The following is a 19,828-nucleotide window of genomic DNA, read 5'->3' on the forward strand; positions in this document are numbered from 1 at the left end:
GATGGTCTGGAGTTCAGTTCTTGGGGCTTCACACGTTCCCACAAATCGGTATACGAGGGTACGTCTAGCACTGTCGAACATGATTGTTTTGGTGGTGTAGCTGTCGCATGCGCGTGCAGACCTCCACACTCTTGAAGATGTTGTACTCATAAGTCAAAATTATTGACACTGTACTCCTTCCTCATGCGCTTCTCCTAAGGGATGCACTCTGCCCTGACTTCATTTTTATGGATGACAGTGGGCGACTGCAGGATATTTGGCGAATGGGCTGCCCTCCCCGTTCTCCGGGCTTGAGTCCCATCGAACTCATGTAGGATGTGTTGGGGAAAAGTACTGCATCACGTCGACATGCCAGCAGTTGTCAACCGTTCTTGTGGAGGAATGGAGCGCCTATCACAAGAACTTACCAACGTTTTGGCCAGCACGGGAGCACTTTGCACAAGAACTTACCAACGTTTTGGCCAGCACGGGAGCACTTTGCACAGTATGCACTGCCATTCGTGGTGATCGCGCGTCATGTTAAGAACCATGTCCTGCATTTTTTAATGGTCGGGAACCAACACAAATAGGCGTGCCTTCACTGTGACAATTTTCTTTGAATACTTAGTCATTTCTGTTCATCTCATTGACTATCTCTTTCAGTTACCTTCTGTACTGTCCGCACCTGGTAGCTGAGTGGTCAGCGCGACAGAATGTCAATCCTAAGGGCCCGGATTCGACTCCCGGCTAGGTCGGAGATATTCTCTGCTCAGGGACTGGGTGTTGTCCTAATCATCATCGCCGAAGTGGCGTCAAATTGAAAGACTTGCAGCCGGCGAACGGTCTACCCGATGGGAGGCCCTCGTCACACGACATTTACATTTACCTTCTGTACGACACTGTAGTAGTTTGCAATCACTGACAGTGGCAACATGCGGGTCCGACGTATACTAACGGACCGCGGCCGATTTAAAGGCTACCACCTAGCAAGTGTGGTGTCTGGCGGTGACACCACAGAAAAGATATCTTGAATTAGTATCTTTCTTCAGAAAATTTTGACCACAGAAGCTTTTAAATAGTGATGCTCTATTGAATCTTCTAAGGAAAACCCAGCCATGCAGGATAGCCGCACAGTTTGAGGCACCTTGCCACTGTCCGTCCAGCTCCCCCCGCCCCGTCGGAGGTTTGAGTCCTCCCTCGGGCATCGGTGTGGGTGTGTGTGTTTTACTTAGTGTAAGCTAGTTTAAGGTGGATTAAGTAGTGTGTAAGCTTAGGGACCGATGACCTCAGCAGTCTGGTCCCATAGGATCTAACCACAAATTTCCTAATTTTTATGGAAAATCCACCACTGGTTATGGAACAAGAAATGCCAAATTGATTTTGACAACATTAAAGAAGCTCTTTTGACTGCCAACATGTTGCATCATCCTGACATGACTCATGATTTTTGACTGTGTACAGACGATTCCTACCAAAGGCTGGGTGCTTGTTTGTTCCGGGCCACTGACATGAATTAGGGAGCCAACCCCCCCTCCCCCCCCCCCCCCTCTCAAGGTAATTAGTTTTGCCAGTGGGGTCCTATCTGAAGCTGAACGAGCACATTCTGTGAACAAATTGCAAACTCGGGCATTCAAAAAGTTCAAATATTACCAAAGCATACTGAGGTGTATTGTGACCATCAGTCTTTGTTCTTTCTTCTCACTTGTAAACTCTTACACAGGAGGATCACTAGGTGGTGTTTGTATTTACAGAAATTTGTTTTTGAACTTGTGTATATCAAAGATAATCAAAATGTAACTGCTGATGCCTTATCGAGGCTTCCACAGGGTGTAGACGAATTCTTGGAATTTGAGGACAACAATTCAGAAATCAGAGTTTTGTTGTTGAAAGATAAAATAGAATAGCCATAATACGTTAGGATGTGTCATGGAGCAACTACAGCAGAAAGATCCCAGATGGCGAAAGGTAAGGCTAAAACTGCTGCACAACAGTGATGACAGTTTACTATATTATTATTATTATTATTATTATTATTATTAGTTAGTTAGTTAACTAAAATATTCTTTATTTATTATTATCAATACATATCCTTTATGTATACTTTTATTTTAATTATTGGTTTAGTTGGTTTAGCTTAATTCCTTATTTCCTTTTATCTTTACTCTCCTGAAAACCTGGAAAATATAAATATTTCCCTTTAAATACGGCAGGAGAGCAGGAGATGTATTCCACAGCGGCGATCTTGTGGAAATTCCTCGTCGTTATCTGCTCCACCTGAAATCTCTAAAACCTTTACTTGCTACGCAGATAGTCCGACACAACTTTGTGCTATGTCCAAACCTCACCTCCAAGCGATCTGCGTCTCGTAATATCTGTAGCTTCATAATTAACTAATTTCGGCACGGAGATATACACACCTTGAAAACTTGACGTTAGTTATTGGATTTTATTTTGTGCAATAAAAACTATTTGAACATTTACTCTATACCATAATGGCGTCTCACAACAATACAATCTCTCTCCTCCTCTCACAAGTCTGATCTCTCCTTTTCCTTCACAAAGAGCCCTTAAAATAAAATCTTTGGTTTGGTAAGACACAGAGATGCGTTTGTAGCATGGAACATCCTATTCTCGCAATCGGTATGTGCCTTTCGCCACAATATCAATTCGTCACACCCAAATTAGAGTTTTGCATCCAATGTCATATGATAATAGGTTGAAATTTTTTTATGTTTACCAAGGTGTACTGTTTCACCAACACTAACCAGACTAGAGCCAGCAGTGCACTTGTTTACGAGAGGATCATGTTAACTACTTTATATTACACATTCACAGTATTCGGGAACACTACCGTGTCTCCAAATGCCTTAGTACGAAAAGCACATACTCTTACTATCCAAATTTAAGATGAAAATTTCTGCAGGTAATATGGCATATAAATAAGCCAAAACTCTCAATACTGCCTAAAAGACCCTTGGAGATAGTTTTGCCGTGTTCCCACTGTGCATCAGGTTTGCGACTAACTACTGCATTCTTATTGTGGAAGAAGTACATCTTCTATGTTTTTATTGAAGATCACTCAGGAAAGAACACATAACATAGCCAGTGATTACACAATAATAACCAATGGAACGTTACAGAAAATTTGGGTAGAACTCCCCACAAACATTCTGTGATATCAACAACAGAAGTCATGGAACACTCGCGCACCGCGGCAAGGAGTAAGTACATATTGGCGCTCCACGCGGCCGGTATGTGAACCTCGTTGACACTCGCATTCTGTCAGCAGATCGTGGCTGTCAGCCGTGTGACCACTTTAGTCGCCACACAGGAGAGTGGAACGCCATTGTTGTTGGTAACTGCCTCAGTCGCTGTTCTTGAATCTGGCCAGAAAGTGCACACAATGTCCGCACGACGTTGTGCGTTGTGTCTGCATCAAAGGAGCTGTGTGAGGTGCTGGATTACCAGCTTGCGAAAATGCCAGACGGTGGAGGGAACTGTACGCATCTAAAGTTTATTCCAAGACAAAAGCAGGTTTAACTTGGTCGATCAACAATGTGTTCTTTTTTCCATTCACCATTATGTCCATCATTTTGTCCCATCTTGTTATTATGAGGTGTGGTCCAGTGTAAGGTGGCATGAGCGCTGGTTTAATGCTGTCTTTGTATAGCATGACATGGGTGCAATGTTTTAACTCTTTATGTAAAAACATATGTGGTGTCCCATGTTGTGATGCCGGATGCGTGAAATCCGATCCCACAATTGGATTATAAACTGGGACGACTGTGATAACTCCCCCTAATGAGGCACCTGGATTAATAAACTCGCCTGGTAGCCGGAGGGATTCCCCATAGACCAACTCAGCAGGCGATGCATCGAGGTCCAGCTTAGTGATGCTGCAGATGCCGAGTAGCACTAAAGGAAGAGCCGTGGTCCACTTCGATTCGTCACACATTAGGGCAGCTTTGAGGGACCTGTGCCACCGTTCAACCATGCCATTGGCTGGATGCTAACTTGTTGTTATGTTATGTGATGTGATGCGCCGCGAAACTTGCTCAGCTGAGTAAACAATTCAGACTCGAACTGGCATCCTCTATCAGTTGTTATATGTAATGGACAGCCAAAATGACCGACCCAGGTGGTCATAAATTCGGCAGCCAGCGTTTCAGCAGAAATTTTATCAATCAGAATAGCTTCTGTCCAGCAAGTGAATCTATCAATGATGGTTAGCAAGTAGCGTTGGCCCTCTGAGGGTGGGAAAGGTCCCATGACGTCCAAGTGGACCTGGGCGAACCTCTTGGTCGTGTCTGGGAATTTGCCTACTGGCGCGTGAACATGAAGTGAAATTTTGCTGCGTTGACAATTGATGCACGTGCAAGGCCACTGACGGCAATCTTTTTGTATCCATGGCCGCATGTAATGACCAAATACGAGCTTTGTCATCGCCTTTACCCCTGGATGACATACATTGTGGAGGTTATTAAATAATTGCTTATGCAGGTCTGCCGGGATGAATGGGTGTGCTTTGTTATTGGAGGTGTGTCATCCTTCAGGCAATTTTCAAGTTCTTGATCTGATTGTTGTGCTTGGGCCAGGCGTACGAGGTAGATAGTCTCCGTGATTGCATTGACGCGCGAAAAACAGTCTGCCACTACATAGTTCAACCCAGAGATGTGTTCAATGTCAATGGAAAATTGAGCAATAAATTCCAACTGATTAAAATGCCTTGGCGAGAGAGCATTTGTTGTTATTCAGTTGGAAGGCGAACGTCAGAGATTTATGGTCCATATAAATTGTAAATATTCTCACCTACAGCTGTGTTCGGAAATATTTCATGGAAGCCTAGATGGTCAACAATTCCCGGTCGTAAGCACTCCATTGTTGCTGGGCAGGCGATAATTTTCTAGAGGAAAAAAGTGAGGGGCTGCCAGGCTTCGTCCACATATTGCTGCAATGCTGTGCAGATGGCCACCTGGCTAGCATCAACCACAAGCACAAGAGGCCCGTCAAAAGCAGGGTGAGCAAGAAGCATTGCCTGAGCTATGCTTTTTTTGGTGGTTTTGAAAGCATCTATCATTGTCTGTGACCACAGCACAGTTGCTTTGTCTCTTGTTTTCGGACCGGCCAGCACTTCTTTAAGTGGTTCTTGAAGTTCTGCCACATGTGGCAGATGGCAGCAATAGAAATTGAGGATTCCAAGGAATCTATATAATTATTTACCTGTCTCTTGGTGAGGAATATTTACAAAATGGCTTTAACTTTCTCTGGAAAAGGGCATGATCCCACAGAAGAAATTAGGTGACCAAAGAACATTATCTCAGGTTGTCCAAACACACACACTTAGTGACATTCAAAACAATGCCATATCTGTCAAAGCGCTCAAAAACTTCAATGAGATGCTGTTCATGTTCCTCTGGCATCACTGAGAAGATGAGTACGTCGTCTCGGTAGGCAAAACAACGTGGTAACCCTTGTAATACAGAAGCAATGAATTGTTGCCATGTTTGTGCAGCATTTCTCAGGCCAAACGTCATAAATAAGCTTTCAAACAAGCCAAAAGGCTTTGTAATGACTGTCTTCAGGTTATCTTTCTCAGCAACTGGAATTTGTGTGTATGCTTTGGCACAATCCAACACACTAAACACCTGTTTGCCACAGAATGCGTGATTGTAGTCTTTTAGGAGAGGCATTGGACAGCGGGCTGGAATTGTTCTCATGTTTAACGCTCGGTAGTTGCTGCACGGCCACCACATGCCTTTCTTTTTAGGCACCAAATACGAGGGTGGCGACCATGCCCCACTAGATGGGCAGATAACGCCCTCAGCCAGCATAGCATCAAACTCTGCCTTAGCGATCGCGTGCCAGTCGGGAGCTAATCGTCTGGGTCTGCATGAAATTGGGGGCCAGCTGTCATATTAATGTACTGTACTGTATCATGGCGTACCTTTTATGAGGCCCCTGGAGGCCTCGTGAGAGCAGGGAACCGCACTAGCAGCTTAGAGTACTGTCGTCCACAGCCTGGATCACCTCGGCGTCATAAGTTGCAGCGTGGTGCCGGAATCCAGCGGTGGACAGCCCTGTGACTGTGTCCAGCAGCCGATTGTTGGTGACGTCAGGCATCAGGCGGTAATGCGCCAAGAGGTCTGGGCCAATGATAGGCTCCATCACATCTGTGGCTATGAAGTTCTACAAAAAGAACATCTCAGTCCGAGGTCTAGTTCCAAATGCTGTACTCCATAAGTCATGATAGCAGAATTATTAGTGGCCGACAGTTGAAATTCGGTGGCCGGACAGAATTTATGTAGCTTATCACATGGTAGAATGCTGAAGTCAGATCCGTTGTCGATCAAAAACTTTTGGCCTGTCTTGTGGTCCATTACGAATAGACATACAGAAGATCTGCCCAGTGCATTTACTTCCGTCTGATGTTTGTTGCTGGTATATGCACAATGCAGATTACATTTGCGTGCCTATTCTCCATATCACTGGTGATACCAACATATGTTAGTAGGTAGTGCATCACCAGAAGCGTGCGTGCGTGCACAATGAAGAGCGGCTTCAGGATCTCCGTCAGAACTGTCCTTTAAGTTCTGGTCGGCGAGGAATTCATTCATTTGTCTACTGATGGCATTGACCGTGCTTAATAAGTTCTCGTTTAGCAGTTTGTCATGAGACTATTGTAGTTGGGTTTAGTTCCCATCAAAGCACTGGAACACGCCGTCAATGGATCAGAATAGGAAGCGGGCACAATTGCGTCTTGAATAAGTTTGGTGAGATCGGCTATGGCGTCAAGCGGCATATTGGTTTGCGATGCAACGATGGCTTTCACTTGGGCTGGTAATCTACTGTTCCATAATGCACGAAGTAGCATATCCGAGACTGTGCCTGCATCAACTTTGTTCCTCAGGTGATGGAGGTATTGGGGCAGTTTTTTGACTCCAATGTCCTCCTGTGTTATAACCTGCCATACCCTTTCCTCTTGCGTGGCAGATACTCTTCGAATTAACTTGATCTTGAGTTATGCGTAGGCCTCTGTGTTGGGCGGTGAAGTTATAACATCCTATACTTTGGCAGCATATCGATGGTCTAATTGGCTCACTACCAGTGCAATCTTGGTGGAATTCGACGTCACACCTCACCTCAACTTGTGCGAACGATAATGCGGGGCTGTGAGGCCAGAATGGTGGTTGTTGTACTGCCGGTCTTGAAATCGAGGGAGGTTCTGGTGTAACTGTCATGTTTCCGTTAACAAATGTTGGGTCCTGATGAATCGTCTTCTTAGCCACACCTACATCAGGGTCACCAGATGTCACGTTCCCACTGGTGTTAGGCTAGTGAATAACTATCGCGTTCTTATTGTGGAAGAAGTATGTCTTCTATGTTTATCGTGTTTTTATTGGAGATCACTAAGGAAAGAAAACATGACATTGGCAGTGATTACACAATAATAACCAATGGAACATTACAGAAAACTTGGGTAGAACTCCCTAGAAACGTTCTGTGAAATCAACAACGGAACAATTATTACGTAGCTTATCACTTAAATGTCATGGAACACTCGCAGTCCGTGGCCAGGAGTAAGTATAGCTTTGCACTCCTCGCGACCAGCACGCGAACCTCGTTGACACTCGTGTTCCATCAGTTGATCGTGGCTGCCAGCCATGCGACCGCCTTAATTGCCACAGTCCCATTGGCCTATAGGGAAAAACCTCTACCCAAGGTCTCTAGAAAGCAAATTCACATGAGGAGAAAATATGTCGGACACTGTTTAGCTTTCAAGAAAACACAGGACACAGAAAACAAGTGTACGATACAAAATTAGTACACACTGTAGAGTACCATGTAGGCCAAGTAATCCTCACGACTCCCACAAAATCGACAAAGTATGGTAAATTGAATCGTATGTGGCAGCTGTTGTACACAGAGCCATTCATAATATCAAAAATCCTTCACCCAGCAGGTTCCTGTTAGTCAGTATACGTAAACAGAGGTAAGGAGAAATAGCTCTACCCACACAAATATTTACGTGAATTTATGCACTAAACAGAATTTGATGCTGATCAAGCATGGCTTGGAGCAATGTATGCGAGTGTATATAAGAGATGACATACGGTCTATTTGAATATACTTATTACAACTGATGTTTAGTATTAAGGAAACCTTTCATTTTTCCCATTTTGTATGTGTTGCCTAATTAGGATGTAAGTTTTTGTTGTATTAGATTTTCATTGTATGTTAACAAGCCAGAACATCTCACAAAACATTACCCTCACCAAGTGTGAGAAATTATTCAGTTTGACACAGTACTGTTTAAACACACAGTAGGCGTGCAATTGAGATGCAGCGCATGGAAGTGTCGAAGCGGAGTGAGGACAGTAGCTAGCTTTAAGATTGACAACCTCTGTGCATTTGCACAGCACAGTGTAATCAATCACCACCAGACAACGATCGTAGCTTAGCAAAGAAATGCCAAGCAATCTACACGTACAGAAAACTTTACAACTTGACTACTAAGTAAATAAAATGTCTACACTACAGAACTAAACTAAGAACTTAGGAAGAACTAAGCTAAGGAATATATATATACAGAGGATGGAGTAATTGTTATCTACAGAATACGATACTATGTACAAGCTATTTACATTGATACAAGTGGCTATTTACACACTACACAAAAGGGGATATCTACTTGAGGAACGAAGGAGTATAAAATAAGTTTTGAATATACTATGAGGGATAGGATAGTGCTCCACCTACAACACACTTTTCTTTCCATGCGCAAAAAGGTAAGTCAAAACGACAGCCGCAGTACAAACACTTGTGCTCTTACAACTCATAAAAAATGGATAAAGAATGAACTGCATACTGATAGAAAATAAAATATACCGAATATATGAATACTGAAAGTGTGAAACATTAGCAGCCAGCAAACAACCACACACTTAGTTTTAAGTTAGATCATTAGGTACTGTCATGTTTCAGGGACGATTTTGCACGATAAATCATCATGATGTGGAACGAGTCATTTTACATTCATATTGTAAATTAATTTATACTCTAAATGTCACCATATAATTACCCCCCCCCCCCCCTCCCCCTCCCGAAATGAAAACGAAATATACAGATTGAGTCACCAATTCCTACCCACCACCTTTTACACATTACAAACACAGCAATTCTTCAACGGAATAGAAGGAGAAACTTTTTCAATTTATTCTCAAATTTTACCTCGCTGTTTGTTAGACATGTTATACCACTAGGTAAGTGGTCAAAAATTTTTGATGCACCATTATGCACCCCTTTCTGTGCTAAAAGCAACCTTAATGTTGAGTAATGTGTGTCATATTTTCTTCTAGGTTTGTAATTATATACTTCATTGTTCCTTTTGAACTGTAGAGGGTTATTTATAACAAACTTCATGATGTAATAAATATACTGTGAAGCAGTAGGCTGAATGTCCAACTCCATAAACAGATGTCTACAAGATGATTGCGAGTGAGCACCAAATATTATTCTTACAGCACGTTTTTGGGCAATGAAGACCACCTTTCTTAAAAATGAGTTACCCCAGAACATTACTCCATATGACATTACTGAATGAAGATAAGAAAAATGTCAACTTACTAATTTCTCTCTCCCCAAAATTTGCTATGATTCTAAGTGCAAATGTGGCTGAACTAAGTTGTTTTAGGAGTTGGACACCTACGAATAGCCCTAGAGGAGCAGAACTGAATACAACGTGTCTTTGTGAAATTCAGGGAAGGGGGGGACTATTCGCAGAAATCCCGTCAATGATACTTTTTAGAACATTGTTCACCATTTCTTCCTTTTCTCTCTGTGTAGAGGGAGTGATTAGAATACTGGTGTCATCTGCAACAAGAACTAATTCTGCTTGATGTACATTAGATGGTATATCATTTACATATATGTGAAACAGTAGTGAACCTAAAATTAAGTCTCAGGGAACCCCATACGTGATTTCTCCCCAGTCAGAATCATGTCCCTGGATTCTGTTCGGTGAATTTCTACTAAGTACAACTTTCTGCATCCTTCTGGTTAGATACGACATGATCATTGATTGCTATACCATAAATCCCATAAAATTTCAATTTATCTAGGAGTATACTATGGTTCACACAATCAAATGCTTTGGATAGGTCACAGAAAATACCTACCAGTGCTATTTTGTTATTTAATGCTTGTAATATCTGGTGTGTGAACATGTAAATGGTATTCCCAGTAGAGAAACCCTTCTGAAATCTGTGATTTGCTTAGGATATTATTGTTGTCAAGGTAAATGAGGTCAGCAGTGAAAAAAAGGTCTATAGTTACTGACGTCTCTCTTATCCCCTTTCTTAACACTTTCACTGCGGCATCGGTGCAAGCGAGCAACTTGTGAGTGCCCTACATCCCTCTTTTGTATTTTCGCTCAGCAAATCTGTGTTATTGTTTGTTTTGTCTACTACAAGTTGCAACAATTCGTCTGTTACCAATGAACTGAAGGCATCCATGGGAGAATTGCCAGCAGGATGAATTTGCAAAACTACTTCCTTCGTAAATGGGTGGTACTGCATATTATGTGGTTCTTTATGCCGGGACTCACATGGATTATCTTCGTGTGACAGGTAGGGTTCTTTTTCATCGTCTATTTCCACACAATCGACATGATCCGTATCGTCAGATTCAGAACTGACACGAAACAGATTCAAAAGCTGTGCTTCCATGCTATCATCACACTGCAATTCTTCTGCAGCCTCTAAATGACAATCTCCATGGTATGCCTCGTCCTCACTACACACACACACACACACACACACACACACACACACACACACACACACACACACACACACACAAAAAAAATCATCACTGTCGTCTAGTACACTAAGTCACTGTTCCTCTGTCAATTTAACGCTTTTTCTGCTCCTTTTCACATTGGAAGGTCCAGATGTCGACCATTAGCCACCATTACGAACAATATATGTTCAATAACTGACCACACAAAACAAAAGTTTACACGCTTTGAAGCTAGCTTAGACGATGCAACTAGACTGAGTAATCCCACAGTGAGTGCGGACACTTATAAGCGTCAGCTGCACTGGCTCGTGGCTTGTTGTGATGCTTATAAGCGTCAGCCGCAGCGAAAGTGTTAAGGATGGGTTTAACAATGGCATATTTTAGTCTCTCTGGAAAAATACCTTGAGTTATTGATGCATTACATATTTTGGACAATACCAGACTTATTATATGGGAACAAATCTTTAGTACTCTATTGGAAACACCATCAAAACTAGAAGAGCTTTTATTCTTGGGAGATGATATGATCCCACTTAATTTCAGAAGTAGAAGTTGGTGGTACATTCATATGACACAATTTTATGAGAGTTACTTCAACATATTTCTGTGATCTTTCTCTGGAACTGTTGGTCCCTATGCTTTCCACTATGTTTAAGAAATGATTATTAAATATGTTTGGTACCTGCAACATCATTTATAACCCTTCCATTCAATTCAATAGTAATGTTATCCTCTTCTGTGGTTGGTTGTCCTGTCTCATGCTTCACTCTATTCCACATTGCCTAACTCTGTTGTCAAACTTACTGATTTCTGATATTATGTGGATGTTTCTTGATTCTTTTTAAAAATTAACATTTCTTAGTAATTTTGAGTAGTTTTTGTAGAGCGCAACTACTACAGGGTCTCTACTTGTTCTTGCCAAAAGATACAATTCCCTTTTCCTTTCACAAAATACTTTAATCCCCTTGGTGATCCATGGTTTTTTTACATAGCTGTTTAATGTCCCGTCTGATTAGCTTACGTGGAAAGCTATTTTCAAGTTAGTATGTAAGTGTCCTTCCAGCAAACGATGCAGAATCATGTCCTGTGTAAACTAGGGAACACAATAGTCAGGTATTTGGTATAGAAGTATAAAGGACGTACTGAAAATAAAGTATATGTATAAAAATATGTGTGAGTGGGAATGTGTGTATGAAAAAAGCTACATTACGCAATATGTATATAAAGGTTGAACTTAGGTTTTGTGCTACCAAATGATAAGGGGTCAGACCAAGCATTACAAGTCCGTGTGACTGAAGAGAGCGCCAAACAAGTTATTTGTAAATCATCACAAGTTGTCTCTACATTGTTTAACACTTTTTCATTGACACAATTCTCATAAAGCTATAGCCATGCACAACAGAATGCACAAGAGTGATTTCATGTAGCAAAAGGAACCATGTGTCACCGAAACTGAAGAACACTGTTTACAGTCGATGACGACACTTGCATAACACAATATTGTCCTGTCAAAATGTATCAGTAGACAGTAAATACAAAATAAGGGATTAACACCAGTAGATTGTCATGAAATGATGGGCTCAGTTGTTCTCTTGTGATGACTGAAGGATTGCAGTAACAGAATAAAAATGAATGCTTCTTCCTTTTTGTAACACTTCCTGTATACCAGTAGACACATCCTAGTAGGCTTGTCACAGGCTTAGCTAAGCATAGTTACGTAGGCTTATTGCGATTTACTGTTGTGAATCTTTCTTTCCTCAGCATCTGTAACCAAGGATACTTGTGTCGGGTGCAGTGTCAGAGCACAAAACTCATGCACATAACTTGATACTGCTTTATGGAAATACTTTGTCACTGCTGGAAAATGAGATTGAAAAAGATGGCAACATGTGTAACGTTAAAGTAAGATGAGACTATGAATACAGATTGTTCACAAACGAACGTTAAAAATGTAATGCCCAAGAGCAAAATGTGATAAAAATGATAACATAAAAACTGAAAAGCGTTACGCTACAAAATCACAAGAAATATATGCAATATTAACTGTTTTGTATGTATTATTCCTGTATAGTGTTTATGTAAACTTTTGTACAATATTCTGTAAGGAAACGTAAATGCCACATGTAAATGTATATGTGTGGAGTAGAAATACACAAACCCGGTGTGTCAATGTATTTTAAAACATAAACACTGAAGTTATCATAACAATGATGGAGGGAAGGAAAAAAAAAAATTATGCATATCACACAGTGTAAAGCTGAATATATTTCCCAGGACTGCATATGCAAGCTAATAACCGCAAATGTGCTACGACATTTTGTGAAGGTCTGAAACCCATAATTCCGTGTGTTCCCATTAAAATGTGTGGCAGTGCTGGGCAGTAACATCTACATAGATACTCCACAAGTCACTGTACGGTGCGTGGCAGAGGGTACCGCACGGTGCGTGGCGGAGGGTACCCTGTACCACTACTAGTCATTTCCTGTTCCACTCACAAATACAGCAAGGGAAAAACAGCTCTCTATATGCCTCTGTATGAGCCCCAATTTCTCATAGCTTATCTTCATGGTGTTTACGTGCAATGTATGTTGGTGGCAGTAGAACTGTTCAGCAGTCAGCTTCAAATGCCAGTTCTCTAAATTTTCTCAACAGTGTTTCTTGAAAAGAACATCGCCTTCCCTCCAGGGATTCCCATTTTGATTTCCCAAAGCATCTCCATAACATTTACGTGTTGTTCAAACCTACCGGCAACAAATCTAACAGCCCACCTCTCTAACTGCTTCGATGTCTTCATTCTATCCGATCTGGTGTGGACCCCAAACACTCGAGCAGTACTTAAGAATAGGTTGCACTAGCATCCTATATGCGGTCTCCTTTAAAGGTGAACCACTCTTTCCTAAAAATTCTCCATATAAATCAAAGTCGACAGTTCACCTTCCCTACCACAGTTCTCACATGCTTGTTCCATCTCTTATCGCTTTGTAATGTTATGCCCAGATATCTAAGTGACTTGACTGGGTCAAGCAGTACACTAGTAATGCTTTTTCAAAGATTACAGGTTTGTTCTTCCCACTCACCCACATTAACTTACATGTTTTCACAATTTAGGGCTTGCTGCCATTCATCACACCAGTTAGTAATTTTGACTAAGTCATCTTGTATCCTCCTAAAGTAACTCAACTTCAATTCCTTATTGTACACCACGGCGTCACCAGCAAACAACTGCAGATTGCTGCCAATCCTGTCAGCCAAATAATTTATGAATATAGAGAACAGTCCAGACAATACCTCTGACTGCAATAAGCACTCTCCATTGAGGACAACATACCGAGTTCTATTACTTAAGATGTCTTCGAGCCGCTGTGAACTTATTCCATATGCTCGTCCCTCCTTTAACAGTCTGCAGTGGGCCAGCTAACAGGAAAGGAAATTCCATATATTTTCAGATAAAATACTGAAATATTTATAGCAAACTTATTCAAAACATCTTAAATCTAAAGCTTTATATTACTTCAATAAATAATTGACATTTGCTGGCAGTATATTTGGGTGTGCATATCATTTTATTTTGTTCTCTTGTTTTTTGGGTTTAATGATCATCATTAGAGGGTCAACCACATTGTTGATTCCACAGGGGGCTACCCTAGAAGCAACATTCAAATTTTTTCAGTTGAGTTGCAGTAGCTAAGTTACAGGCAAGAAATGCAAAATTACAGGCTAGCAATTTGAGTCTGTTTAAACTAGTATGGGATGTAGAAGCAGCCTAAACCAGCTTTATATGAGAAGAAAAGTATCAAAAAGGAGAGGAAACCAGATGACATTTTGTTACTTCAAAGCTGAGGGAGAAGAAAGAGAAGGAAAGGGATGGTTTGTATGAGAAAAATGTCTATTACATGGGGTGCGGAACGGGAGCTTCCTCATTTTTAAAAAAATTTTGAAGATACCAATTAAGTTTACATGTAGGTACATTTGAAATTTCAATTTGTTATTTTTTGAAAATGATGCCTTGCCAACTCTGTCTACTCAATACATTTGGAGAACTGAAATCAAAAGTTTCAGTCCACTTTGTCGAGCACGTCTCTCTCTCTCTATAGGCTGGCAATAGCAGCACAAATATTGTTTCGCAGCTCACCCAGAGTCCGTGGATGATAATATACATGAAGGAGTTAAGTTAGTCCGACAAGGAAAAACTGCAGGGAGCTAAATTTAACAACTGAAGATCACCTTTCAATGAGATGAGACGGTCGGCAAGTATTCACACAAAAGTGTCATTGACTTTGGCGCCGTATGAGCTATGGTGACGTCTTGTTGGAACCCACATCCATTTTTTTCAAGTTTTGGAAGGGAAACTCACTTGAAGATAATGCTCAGAAGTAACTCTAACTGCCCTATCATTCTTTTTGAAAAAAACATGGGCAATAATGCCAATTTTGGATAATGCACACAAAACAGTCACATGTTCCGTACGCAGGGGCTGCTCATGAACTTCTCAGGGGTTTGTGGAATTAAGTTATTTTTACTCATGCATTAAGAAAAATGAAAGTGTCTCGTCACTGAAGAACAAACGAGCACCATCAGGCAGTTTTTTGATGATGGCTGCACATGCATTTTCTTGTGAAACAAAATTGCGTGGATTAACCGTGTGCACCACTGCCAGCTTGTATGGATGCATGTTTACATGCAGATCACCTGGAGGAATACAAAATCGCCAGCCTTACTGTATCAACATTTTCTGGGTCCTGGTGGTTTTCTTCTGCCCACTTCCAGTGTCCATATATGTGTACACTCACATAAGAATCTATTTTCAATCAGGAATACAACCTGCAGATGTGATATTAAACTGTTCGCTGAATAAACACTAGGTTGCAGTTACCAAATGGCCATTGGAAAAGTAAGTCATCATGGTGAACACATGCTCTTCTCATCTGCTGCATGATCGCTACTAAAGTAACCTTACAATAAAAAATGTTACGTCCCGCCCTTTTGAATGCACTCAACACCACACAACAATGAATAACAGCCACTGTGTGGCACGCATTTCAAATATGTAAGTTCTGTGCCGCACCCTGTATTTTTCCAGTAGTACAGAATGTTAGGATTATGAACAAGCAAATTATGGACGAAAGTACTAGTGTGGAAGAAGACATGGGTACCGGGAGTCAAAGGTTGTGGAAGTTCCTATGAGTTTACTTGATATGCAAAGTACTGGCACTGTAGAACTTAAGAAAAGTTACACAAAAATGACACCTCTAACATCTTGTGAAAATGCGGAGTCTGGAGTAACTGCAGTGCCAGACAGTGTAAGTAAGTGTGTGCTGTATGGAAGTAAATGAGTGTGTGCTTATCAGCATGGGTAATAATAGTGGTTGTTTTGAGGCCACAGAGCCTTGGCCATATGTAAAGTGTGGGAAAAGGTACCACTGATCTGTGTGTTTTGCAGACAATGATATTATGTTAGAAGCTATGGAGAATGCATGTGAAGCTGTTGTTGATGTTAGTTGTGTCGCAAATGATGTGAATAACAAAGTAGTACACATGCCTTTATTTCTGAAGGAGGCTGGCTTGTTGACACTTGGGGTGGTGCAGCCTTCTCCAAAATGAGAAGGAAGAAGAGAAGGACAAAGAAACACGCTCATAAAGCTAAGGATCAAACCAACGAGGCAGAAAGGAATGTATGCCTGAGGTTCAGGGGAAATTTGACGATACTACAGTGTTATAGTTAACAAGTAATAAAACATGTTGTGTAACTGTTCTTAAACACACAGTCAAACTCTAAGAGACTGTTTCAGCCAAAAAAGACACCTTTGATTATTACATTATCGCAAGAGTCTATCATAAACAAAGAACCACCTAAACTGTGTATGGTATTAAGATTTAACGGACACAGTAAAATGCTGAGGAGCACGAGGAAGCTACTGTGAAAAACGAAAGGAAACATTATGAGAAGGTATAGCATTGCAAGGTGTAGTCAACCTGTAATTAGATTAAAATAAAGGAAGTAGTTGAAACTACTGATCAGTATGTTGTATTTGGTAATACAAATAGAGTAATGAATTAAGTGTCAAGTGAGGAGAATACATGGGATTGTGGAGTATAGTGTGTTTACAAGAGGCTTGTCAAAAATGAGTGTTTTTGTGTAGAGTTTAAGGATGTGTAAGCTGGGAAAATACAAGGAAAACTTTTCTTTCAAAGACAAAGCTCCAGATGATGAACTGAAACAATGTGTTAAGAAACTGCCTGACAGACAAAGGAAGACGGCAAAACTTGGAAATAACTCAGTGTAACCATTTCGTGTGGAATTATTTGTTGTGGGATAAGAGTTTTTGTAATTTTAGTGTATTTGTTCTTTACATGTTGATTTAATAGGATATTGTCTATGAATGAAAACGAGAGAAATTTATTATCTAATGAAAGTAAAAATTAGTTAAGAGTTGGGGGGTGTTTGGTGAAGGAGACCAGACAGCGAGGTCATCGGTCTCATCGGATTAGGGAAGGACGGAGAAGGAAGTTGGCCGTGCCCTTTGAAAGGAACCATCCCGGCATTTGCCTGGAGCGATTTAGGGAAATCACGGAAAACCTAAATCAGGATGGCCGGAAACGGGATTGAACCATCGTCCTCCCGAATGCGAGTCCAGTGTCTAACCACTGCGCCACCTCGCTCGGTAATTAGTTAAGAGAGAAATAGAGTAATGAATTAAGTCTCAAGTGAGAATACATGAGATTGTGGATTATAGTGTTTACAAGAGGCTTGTGAAAAATGAGTGAATTGGTACCAAAGTGATAATTCAGAGGAAATATGTCTTTGTAAATATATGAGCCCCTAGGACTGAGTTTAAGATAGGTGTTTTAGAATCAAGAACACTGTTGATGAACCATGTGGTTTGAGCTATGCAGAATGAGAAGGAAACTAGGAACACTGCCGTACATAATTGTATTCTGTTATATGTATGTTAAGACTGTTTCAGAGAAATCCCGAAGTGGATTTTTTTTAAAAGGCAAGGGGGATTGAACTGCTTCTGATCAGTATACTTGGTGCAGCACGAATACGAACTGCTCTAAAAAATCTGCAGACAGTTACCCACGAGTTGACACATTGTGAAATGCTTATTTTTCATGATTTGACAGTTTTCTATATGGGTTCACTGATGACTGCCTACACGCAGCCATTCTACCATTATCATGAAAATTACTCTTCTCACAAATATCATGATTAATTCACACTTTCACTCATCATATTTGATCCATGTACGACATAAATTACCCAATGAATGCAATGGATTTGCGAAACGCCATTAAAAACTGTATTGTACAATGATTTCACATGATTTTCAGCCACAATGCTGCTTTCAAAGGCTACGGTAACGGAATGAGAAGCACTTTGGCTTGCTCATTATTTCAGCTGTAAACACACTGGCACATTACCTACCGCATAAAGTAGTAACTTATCTGCACTGCCTCCTACTTCCCAAGCTACATGAAAACAAATAATCAACAGCCCTCTTCCCACTTCAGTCCACACAAACTATTTTGAAATGCTGACATTTCTTAGGAATTAGCAAGTTGTGTTCCACTTGCATGAGTATAATCACCCCTCCCCCCCTTCCCCCCCATCCGCCCCTCCCTTACTTACTTACGAAATGGATATACAGCTGGTAGACACACTTCAGCAGTATAGTATAACTAAATGGCAGTGTTCTAAAAAAAATTGCATATCTTTTGAACAACTGGCCATATTATAAGTTTTTCAAAAGTACATCAAATTCCATTTTCCTGTTTAGTTATATATTTCAGTACTCTAAAATTGTATGACCATAAAAAGCTAGTGAGTGACATATCATTGTTACCTCATGGAAAAAGATAAGAAGCAACAAACATACTATGTTGGTCTGTTTTGTCAAATTATTAAATTTTAAAATCACTTGTTAAGATCTGATATCAAATGTGTACTTCACAGACATCTCCGCTTACTTCAAAAAATGTAATTTTTTTTGTCATGTTTTTCATCCTCTTTTCATATGTTCAATTTGATTTGGTTAATCCAATTATGTAGTTCCTTTTGATAAAGGAGAAGTCTGTAATCCCCTTTTAAACCCCCTACTAATATTCTTTAAGGTTTTACAAATATAATATTGATACCATTCTCATGAACCATGGCATTGGTGGGGAGCTTGCACGTCTCAGTGATACAGATAGCCGTACAATATGTGCAACCACAACAGAGGGGTATCTGATGAGAGCCCAGACAAACGTGTGGTTCCTGAAGAGGGGCACAGCAGCCTTTTCAGTAGTTACAGGGGCAACAGTCTTGATGATTGAACGGGGCTTGTAACATCAACCAAAATGGCTTTGCTGTGCTGGTACTGTGATCTGATGAAAGCAAGTGGAAATTACAGCTGTAATTTTTCTCGAGGGCAAGCAACTCTACTGTATGGTTAAATGATGATGGCATCCTCTTGGGTAAAATTTTCCAGAGGTAAAATAGTCCCCCATTTGGATCTCTGGACAGGGACTGCTCAGGAGGACATTGTTATCAGAAGAAACAAAACTGGCTTTCTACAGATTGGAGCATGGAATGTCAGATCTCTTAATCTGGCAGGTAAGCCAGAAAACATCAAAAGGGAGATGGAAAGGTTAAAGTTAGATCTAGTGGGAATTAGTGCAGTTCTGTGGCAAGAGGAACAAGACTTCTGGTTAGGTGAATACAAGGTTATAAATAAAAAACAAAACAGGGGTAAGCAGGAGTAGGATTAATAACGATAATGAAAAAAATATAGGAACGCAGATAAGCTACTGCGAACAGCATAGTTCATGCATCATTGTAGCCGTGACAGATACGAAGCCCACATCCACCACAGTAGTACAAGTTTTTATGGAAACTAGCTCTGAAACTGATGAAGATATTGAAAAAAATGTATGATGAAATTTAAAAAAATATTCAGATAGTTAAGGGAGATGAAAATTTAATAGTCATGGGGGACCGGAATGCGACTGTAGGAAAGGGAAGAGAAGAAAAAGTAGTAGGTGAATACAAATTGGAGGCAAGGAATGAAAG

Source organism: Schistocerca americana, chromosome 3, assembly GCF_021461395.2.
Source record: "Schistocerca americana isolate TAMUIC-IGC-003095 chromosome 3, iqSchAmer2.1, whole genome shotgun sequence".
Lineage (NCBI taxonomy): Eukaryota > Metazoa > Arthropoda > Insecta > Orthoptera > Acrididae > Schistocerca > Schistocerca americana.